This window comes from Panulirus ornatus, chromosome 29 (genome assembly GCF_036320965.1).
Source record: "Panulirus ornatus isolate Po-2019 chromosome 29, ASM3632096v1, whole genome shotgun sequence".
NCBI classification, from domain to species: domain Eukaryota; kingdom Metazoa; phylum Arthropoda; class Malacostraca; order Decapoda; family Palinuridae; genus Panulirus; species Panulirus ornatus.
In genome coordinates, this window is record NC_092252.1 from 5,144,965 (window position 1) to 5,155,251 (window position 10,287).

Below are 10,287 nucleotides of genomic sequence, written 5' to 3' on the forward strand. Positions count from 1 at the left end.
CGAAAGAAATGGCCCAACCCACCCCCATACACATGTATATACATACGTCCACACACGCTAATATACATACCTACACAGCTTTCCATGGATTACCCCAGACGCTTCACATGCCTTGATTCAATCCACTGACAGCACGTCAACCCCGGTATACCACATCGCTCCAATTCACTCTATTCCTTGCCCTCCTTTCACCCTCCTGCATGTTCAGGCCCCGATCACACAAAATCTTTTTCACTCCATCTTTCCACCTCCAATTTGGTCTCCCTCTTCTCCTCGTTCCCTCCACCTCCGACACGTATATCCTCTTAGTCAATCTTTCCTCACTCATTCTCTCCATGTGACCAAACCATTTCAAAACACCCTCTTCTGCTCTCTCAACCACGCTCTTTTTATTTCCACACATCTCTCTTACCCTTACGTTACTTACTCGATCAAACCACCTCACACCACACATTGTCCTCAAACATCTCATTTCCAGCACATCCATCCTCCTGCGCACAACTCTATCTATAGTCCACGCCTCGCAACCATACAACATTGTTGGAACCACTATTCCTTCAAACATACCCATTTTTGCTTTCCGAGATAATGTTCTTGACTTCCACACATTCTTCAAGGCTCCCAGAATTTTCGCCCCCTCCCCCACCCTATGATCCACTTCCGCTTCCATGGTTCCATCCGCTGCCAGATCCACTCCCAGATATCTAAAACACTTCACTTCCTCCAGTTTTTCTCCATTCAAACTCACCTCCCAATTGACTTGACCCTCAACCCTACTGTACCTAATAACCTTGCTCTTATTCACATTTACTCTTAACTTTCTTCTTTCACACACTTTACCAAACTCAGTCACCAGCTTCTGCAGTTTCTCACATGAATCAGCCACCAGCGCTGTATCATCAGCGAACAACAACTGACTCACTTCCCAAGCTCTCTCATCCCCAACAGACATCATACTTGCCCCTCTTTCCAAAACTCTTGCATTCACCTCCCTAACAACCCCATCCATAAACAAATTAAACAACCATGGAGACATCACACACCTCTGCCGCAAACCTACATTCACTGAGAACCAATCACTTTCCTCTCTTATATATATATATATATATATATATATATATATATATATATATATATATATATATATATATATATATATATATATATTTTTATTCCCTGGGGATAGGGGAGAAAGAATACTTCCCACGTATTCCCTGCGTGTCGTAGAAGGCGACTAAAAGGGGAGGGAGCGGGGGGCTGGAAATCCTCCCCTCTCGTTTTTTTTTAATTTTCCAAAAGAAGGAACAGAGAATTGGGCCAGGTGAGGGTATTCCCTCAAAGGCCCAGTCCTCTGTTCTTAACGCTACCTCGCTGATGCGGGAAATGGCGAATAGTTTGAAAGAAAGAATATATATATTTTTAAACAATTCGCCATTTCCCTTGTTAGCGAGGTAGCGTTAAGAACAGAGGACTGGGCCTTTTTTGGAATATCCTCACCTGGCCCCCTCTGTTCCTTCATTTATTTCGCTTATTTATTTGCGAGGTAGCACAAGGAAACAGATGAAAGAAATGGCCCAACCCACCCACATACACATGTATATACATACACGTCCACACATCCAAATATACATACCTATACATATATACATATGTACATAATTCATACTGTCTGCCTTTATTTATTCCCATCGCCACACATGGAATAACAACCTCCTCCCCCCTCATATGTGCGAGGTAGTGCTAGGGAAAGACAACAAAGGCCCCATTCGTTCACACTCAGTCTCTAGCTGTCATGTAATAATGCACCAAAACAACAGCTCCCTTTCCACATCCAGGCCCCACAGAACTTTCCATGGTAAACAGAGAAGAGGTAGTAAAAGCTTTGCGGAAGATGAAAGCCAGCAAGGCAGCAGGTTTGGATGGTATTGCAGTGGAATTTATTAAAAAAGGGGATGACTGTATTGTTGACTGGTTGGTAAGGTTATTTAATGTATGTATGACTCATGGTGAGGTGCCTGAGGATTGGCGGAATGCGTGCATAGTGCCATTGTACAAAGGCAAAGGGGATAAGAGTGAGTATTCAAATTACAGAGGTATAAGTTTGTTGAGTATTTCTGGTAAATTATATGGGAGGGTATTGATTGAGAGGGTGAAGGCATGTACAGAGCATCAGATTGGGGAAGAGCAGTGTGGTTTCAGAAGTGGCAGAGGATGTGTGGATCAGGTGTTTGCCTTGAAGAATGTATGTGAGAAATACTTAGAAAAGCAAATGGATTTGTATGTAGCATTTATGGATCTGGAGAAGGCATATGATAGAGTTGATAGAGATGCTCTGTGGAAGGTATTAAGAATATATGGTGTGGGAGGCAAGTTGTTAGAAGCAGTGAAAAGTTTTTATCGAGGATGTAAGGCATGTGTACGTGTAGCAAGAGAGGAAAGTGATTGGTTCTCAGTGAATGTAGGTTTGCGGCAGGGTTGTGTGATGTCTCCATGGTTGTTTAATTTGTTTATGGATGGGGTTGTTAGGGAGGTGAATGCAAGAGTTTTGGAAAGAGGGGCAAGTATGAAGTCTGTTGTGAATGAGAGAGCTTGGGAAGTGAGTCAGTTGTTGTTCGCTGATGATACAGCGCTGGTGGCTGATTCATGTGAGAAACTGCAGAAGCTGGTGACTGAGTTTGGTAAAGTGTGTGAAAGAAGAAAGTTAAGAGTAAATGTGAATAAGAGCAAGGTTATTAGGTACAGTAGGGTTGAGGGTCAAGTCAATTGGGAGGTAAGTTTGAATGGAGAAAAACTGGAGGAAGTAAAGTGTTTTAGATATCTGGGAGTGGATCTGGCAGCGGATGGAACCTTGGAAGCAGAAGTGGATCATAGGGTGGGGGAGGGGGCGAAAATTCTGGGAGCCTTGAAGAATGTGTAGAAGTCAAGAACATTATCTCGGAAAGCAAAAATGGGTATGTTTGAAGGAATAGTGGTTCCAACAATGTTGTATGGTTGCGAGGCGTGGGCTATGGATAGAGTTGTGCGCAGGAGGATGGATGTGCTGGAAATGAGATGTTTGAGGACAATGTGTGGTGTGAGGTGGTTTGATCGAGTAAGTAACGTAAGGGTAAGAGAGATGTGTGGAAATAAAAAGAGCGTGGTTGAGAGAGCAGAAGAGGGTGTTTTGAAATGGTTTGGGCACATGGAGAGAATGAGTGAGGAAAGATTGACCAAGAGGATATATGTGTCGGAGGTGGAGGGAACGAGGAGAAGTGGGAGACCAAATTGGAGGTGGAAAGATGGAGTGAAAAAGATTTTGTGTGATCGGGGCCTGAACATGCAGGAGGGTGAAAGGAGGGCAAGGAATAGAGTGAATTGGTTCGATGTGGTATTCCGGGGTTGACATGCTGTCAGTGGATTGAATCAGGGCATGTGAAGCATCTGGGGTAAACCATGGAAAGCTGTGTAGGTATGTATATTTGCATGTGTGGACGTATGTATATACATGTGTATGGGGGTGGGTTGGGCCATTTCTTTCGTCTGTTTCCTTGCGCTAACTCGCAAACGCGGGAGACAGTAACAAAGCAAAAAAAAAAATATATATATATATATATATATATATATATATATATATATATATATATATATATATATTATATATATATATATATATATATATATATATATATATATATATATATATATATTATATATATATATATATATATATATATATATATATATATATATATATATATATATATATATATATATATGTGTGTGTGTGTGTGTGTGTGTGTGTGTGTGTGTGTGTGCATGTATAGGCATTTATGTATATATATATATGCAAATGAGTGGATGGGCCGTTCTTTGTCTGTTTCCTGGCACTATCTTGCTGACATGGAAAGTTCTGTGGGGCCTGGATGTGGAAAGGGAGCTGTGGTTTCGGTGCGTCATACATGACAGCTAGAGACTGAGTGTGAACGAATGTGGCCTTTGTTGTCTTTTCCTAGAGCTACCTCGCACACATGCTGCGGCAGTTGTTTGTTATTTCATGTGTGGCGGGGTGACGATGGGAATGAATAAAGGCAGACTATGAATTATGTACATGTGTATATATGTATATGTCTGTATGTGTATATATAAATATGTATACGTTGAGATGTATAGGTATTATATTTGCGTGTTTGGACGTGTATGTATATACGTGTGTATGTGGGTGGGTTGGGCCATTCTTTCGTCTGTTTCCTTGCACTACCTCGTTAACGCAGGAGACAGCAACAAAGTAAAATAAATAAATAAATATAAATAAATATGATAGAGTTGATACAGATGCTCTGTGGAAGGTATTAAGAATATATGGTGTGGGAGGCAAGTTGTTAGAAGCAGTGAAAAGTTTTTATCGAGGATGTAAGGCATGGGTACGTGTAGGAAGAGAGGAAAGTGATTGGTTCTCAGTGAATGTAGGTTTGCGTCAGGGGTGTGTGATGTCTCCATGGTTGTTTAATTTGTTTATGGATGGGGTTGTTAGGGAGGTGAATGCAAGAGTTTTGGAAAGAGGGGCAAGTATGAAGTCTGTTGGGGATGAGAGAGCTTGGGAAGTGAGTCAGTTGTTCGCTGATGATACAGCGCTGGTGGCTGATTCATGTGAGAAACTGCAGAAGCTGGTGACTGAGTTTGGTAAAGTGTGTGAAAGAAGAAAGTTAAGAGTAAATGTGAATAAGAGCAAGGTTATTAGGTACAGTAGGGTTGAGGGTCAAGTCAATTGGGAGGTGAGTTTGAATGGAGAAAAACTGGAGGAAGTGAAGTGTTTTAGATATCTGGGAGTGGATCTGGCAGCGGATGGAACCATGGAAGCGGAAGTGGATCATAGGGTGGGGGAGGGGGCGAAAATTCTGGGAGCCTTGAAGAATGTGTGGAAGTCGAGAACATTATCTCGGAAAGCAAAAATGGGTATGTTTGAAGGAATAGTGGTTCCAACAATGTTGTATGGTTGCGAGGCGTGGGCTATGGATAGAGTTGTGCGCAGGAGGATGGATGTGCTGGAAATGAGATGTTTGAGGACAATATGTGGTGTGAGGTGGTTTGATCGAGTAAGTAACGTAAGGGTAAGAGAGATGTGTGGAAATAAAAAGAGCGTGGTTGAGAGAGCAGAAGAGGGTGTTTTGAAATGGTTCGGGCACATGGAGAGAATGAGTGAGGAAAGATTGACCAAGAGAATATGTGTCGGAGGTGGAGGGAACGAGGAGAAGAGGGAGACCAAATTGGAGGTGGAAAGATGGAGTGAAAAAGATTTTGTGTGATCGGGGCCTGAACATGCAGGAGGGTGAAAGGAGGGCAAGGAATAGAGTGATTTGGAGTGATGTGGTATACCGGGGTTGACGTGCTGGCAGTGGATTGAATCAAGGCATGTGAAGCGTCTGGGGTAAACCATGGAAAGCTGTGTAGGTATGTATATTTGCGTGTGTGGACGTATGTATGTACATGTGTATGGGGGTGGGTTGGGCCATTTCTTTCGTCTATTTCCTTGCGCTACCTCGCAAACGCGGGAGACAGCGGCAAAAACAAAAAAATAAAAAAAAATAAAATAAAATAAATATATTTTATATTTATTATTCTTGATCCCAAACTCAAACACCAACTTCAGTAGTTTCTCACTTGAATCTACCATTGATGCAGGTAATGTACTAAAGAAGGTGATTGTTTTATTTTTGCTGTATCATTGTATTTGTTAGGAGTGAGTTAGTTATGTGCAGTTCTTGTTCATATTTTAAGTAAGAAACTTGTAAAGATCATGTAAAGATGTATGTATTTGTTGCTCTGCTCTTTTTCATGAAAACGTCCTGAATGTTGATCCTTGTATTGCAGGAGTGTGATCTGTTACCCCTGCTCAGCGACTGCCCTAGTTTTATGATGCTACCCTAAGCCACCACCTCTGTGTAGCCCAGCAACATTTTCCATCAACTTTCCAGCCAAGCCAACACCTCATTGCAGGACTAATGTCATTACTAGCAGCTTTCTGACAATTTCAGTAGCTCCTTCACATAAACTATGTAGCTGAGCAATATTAACATAGAGTAATAAGGAGTATAACCCCAAGGATTTAATAGAAGTATTAGTCCTCTGTAGACCTTCAGGGGGCAATAACAGCAGCAAGTAGTGTACTTTATGTAGCTTCAACTGTTAACATTCATATCTAACATAAAGGACTTGCATCCTTGTATACTTCTTTCCTTCATTCTACATCCTTCCTTAGTGCCGTAGTCCGTCTGTACAGTTTATTCAAACACATTGTATCCTGTGTATTGTTTATTCAGCCTGAGTGATATAAAGTGTGATAGCCATACCTGTGTCTACTGTGAGGTGTTTGAGGCTGGAGAACTATTGGTAAGTTCAACACAATACCCTTGTTGTTTACCTTTCTTTTTATCCTTATCCATTTCTCTTGGCTGGGTATTTTCTGTCAGTTTGATCCTTACTGTGTGTACATCATCATAAGTTTCATCTTGTAAATCATAGAGAAACTATATTATTAATGTAAGGCTGGAAGTCGAGTTTGCCATCTAAAGACTTGTTACATCTCATGTAATGACCAAGTCCATGCATCGAGTGGTCCTGATGGTTAGTGGAATTGTAATTTTCTTGCTTCAGGGATGACTTCTGATGTTACTTGGTCACAACTAAGTGCTCATGACCCTCACAGTTGCCTAGCATGGGATTATCTATTAATTTCACCTAGTACAAACACATTATGAAGTTCTGCTTTTCCGAGAGGAAAAAACATTCCTAGTACTTTGTAATGTCTTTAAGCAGATGAGGTCTGTTTTAGGTGTGCAAATTTTTCATTTTCTAAATTCAAAACAGGTGGTGGTTGTTCAGAGCAAAAATGGCAACTGCTGAAGGTCAGCATAAGGAGTCTGCTCTCCTAAAATCTTAATAACAAAACACTAAAATATTCTATAAATACTAAAGTTACAATAAAGGACAGTCCTCGTGAACATGATTTTCTCTGGTATACCATAGATTTTAGTGATTTTATCTGTCATGTACATTTTCTTCAACTTTTAAGAAAAAGTAAGGCATGATTTTGTGTTTGGGAAGGACAAAGGATACACACACACACACACACACACACACACACATATATATATATATATATATATATATATATATATATATATATCCCTGGGGATAGGGGAGAAAGAATACTTCCCATGTATTCCCTGCGTGTCACAGAAGGTGACTAAAAGGGAAGGGAGCGGGGACTGGAAATCCTCCCCTCTCGTTTTTTTTTTTTTCCAAAAGAAGGAACAGAGAAGGGGGCCAGGTGAGGATATTCCCTCAAAGGCCCAGGCCTCTGTTCTTAATGCTACCTCGCTAATGCGGGAAATGGCGAATTGTGAAAAAAAAAATATATATATATATGTGAGGTAGTGCAAGGAAACAGACGAAAGAATGGCCCAACCCACCCACATACACATGTATATATATACACGTCCACACACACACATATACATACCTATACATCTCAACGTATACATACATATATACACACTCAGACATATACATATATACACATGTACATAAATCATACTGTCTGCCTATATTCACTCCCATCGCCACCCTGCCACTCATGAAATGACAGCCCCCTACCCCTGCCTGTGCGCGAGGTAGCGCTAGGAAAAGACAACAAAGGCCACATTCATTCACACTCAGTCTCTAGCTGTCATGTATAAGGCACCGAAACCACAGATCCCTCTCCACATCCAGGCCCCACAAAACTTTTCATGGTTTATCCCAGATGCTTCACATTCCTTGGTTCACTCCATTGACAGCACGTCGACCCCGGTATACCACATCTTTCCAATTCACTCTATTCCTTGCACGCCTTTCGCCCTCCTGCATGTTCAGGCCCCGATCACTCAAAATCTTTTTCACTCCATCTTTCCACCTCCAATTTGGTCTCCCACTTCTCCTCGTTACCTCCACCTCTGACACATATATCCTCTTTGTCAATCTTTCCTCACTCATTTTCTCCATGTGACCAAACCTTTCAAAACACCCTCTTCTGCTCTCTCAATCACACTCTTTTTGTTACCACACAACTCTCTTACCCTTTCATTACTTGCTCGATGAAAGCACCTCACACCACATATTGTCCTCAAACATCTCATTTCCAGCACATCCACCCTCCTCTGCACCACAATATCTATAGCCCACGCCTCGCAACCATATAACAATGTTAGAATCACTATTCCTTCAGAATACCCATTTTTGCTTCCCAAGATAACATTCTCAACTTCCACACATTTTTCAACGCTCCCAGAACTTTCGCCCCCTCCTCCACCCCATGATTCACTTCCTCCAGCTTTTCTCCATTCAAACTTACCTCCCAATTGACTTGTCCCTCAACCCTACTGTACCTAATAACCTTGCTCTTATTCACATTTAGTCTCAGCTTTCTTCTTTCACACACTTTACCAAACTCAGTCACCTATATATATATATATATATATATATATATATATATATATATATATATATATATATATAGAGTGAATTGGATCGATGTGGTATACCGGGGTCGACGTGCTGTCAATGGATTGAATCAGGGCATGTGAAGCGTCTGGGGTAAACCATGGAAAGTTCTGTGGGGCCTGGATGTGGAAAGGGAGCTGTGGTTTCGGGCATTATTGCATGACAGCTAGAGACTGAGTGTGAACGAATGGGGCCTTTGTTGTCTTTTCCTAACGCTACCTCGCACACATGAGGGGGGAGGGGGATGTTATTCCATGTGTAGAGGTGGCGATGGGAATGAATAAAGGCAGACAGTGTGAATTGTGTGCATGTGTATATATGTATATGTCTGCGTGTGTATTTATATGTGTACATTGAGATGTATGGGTATGTATATTTGCGTGTGGGGACGTGTATGTATATACATGTATATGGGGGTGGGTTGGGTCATATATATATATATATATATATATATATATATATATATATATATATATATATATATATATATATATTATCCCTGGGGATACGGGAGCAAGAATACTTCCCACGTATTCCCTGCGTGTCGTAGAAGGCGACTAAAAGGGGAGGGAGCGGGGGGCTGGAAATCCTCCCCTCTCGTTTTTTTTTTTTTTAATTTTCCAAAAGAAGGAACAGAGAATTGGGCCAGGTGAGGGTAGTCCCTCAAAGGCTCAGTCCTCTGTTCTTAACGCTACCTCGCTAATGCGGGAAATGGCGAATAGTTTGAAAGAAAGAAAGATATATATATATATATATATATATATATATATATATATATATATATATATATATATATATATATATATATATATTATCCCTGGGGATAGGGGATGAAGAATACTTCCCACGTATTCCCTGCGTGTCGTAGAAGGCGACTAAAAGGGGAGGGAGCGGGAGGCTGGAAATCCTCCCCTCTCATTTTTTTTTTTTTTTTTTTTCCCCCAAAAGAAGGAACAGAGGGGGCCAGGTGAGGGTATTCCACAAAGGCCCAGTCCTCTGTTCTTAACGCTACCTCGCTAATGCGGGAAATGGCGGATAGTTTAAAGGAAAGAAAGAAAGATATAATTATATATATATATATATATATATATATATATATATATATATATATATATATGAATGGATGAAGTCAACCAAAATTAAATATATATTGATATGTATGTGTATGTATATGATGAAATATAATGTACAGATATGTGCATGTATTGACAATTATGTTTGCATGTGTATATGAGTGGATTGTCCATTCTTCATCTGTTTCCTGGCGCTGTCTCGCTGATGCGGGAAACAGCGATTAAAGTATGATAATATATATAATAATATATATATATATATATATATATACAGGCATGTGTACGTGTAGGAAGAGAGGAAAGTGATTGGTTCTCAGTGAATGTAGGTTTGCGGCAGGGGTGTGTGATGTCTCCATGGTTGTTTAATTCATTTATGGATGGGGTTGTTAGGGAGGTGAATGCAAGAGTTTTGGAAAGAGGGGGAAGTATGAAGTCTGTTGTGGATGAGAGAGCTTGGGAAGTGAGTCAGTTGTTGTTCGCTGATGATACAGCTCTGGTGGCTGATTCATGTGAGAAACTGCAGAAGCTGGTGACTGAGTTTGGTAAAGTGTGTGAAAGAAGAAAGTTAAGAGTAAATGTGAATAAGAGCAAGGTTATTAGGTACAGTAGGGTTGAGGGTCAAGTCAATTGGGAGGTAAGTTTGAATGGAGAAAAACTGGAGGAAGTAAAGAGTTTTAGATATCTGGGAGTGGATCTG

The 10,287-nt window shown here is 40.8% G+C and overlaps 1 protein-coding gene across 1 annotated transcript in view; it reads left to right on the forward strand.

Moving 5' to 3' along the window:
- Positions 1-6,200, forward strand: part of Tk (Tachykinin) — a 227,949-nt gene extending 221,749 nt beyond the window's left edge. The window contains exon 6 of the mRNA XM_071679042.1: positions 5,848-6,200. The gene's annotated coding sequence lies outside the window, so the exon portion shown is untranslated. The remainder of the gene's footprint in view (positions 1-5,847) is intronic.
- Positions 6,201-10,287: the final 4,087 nt, after the last annotated feature.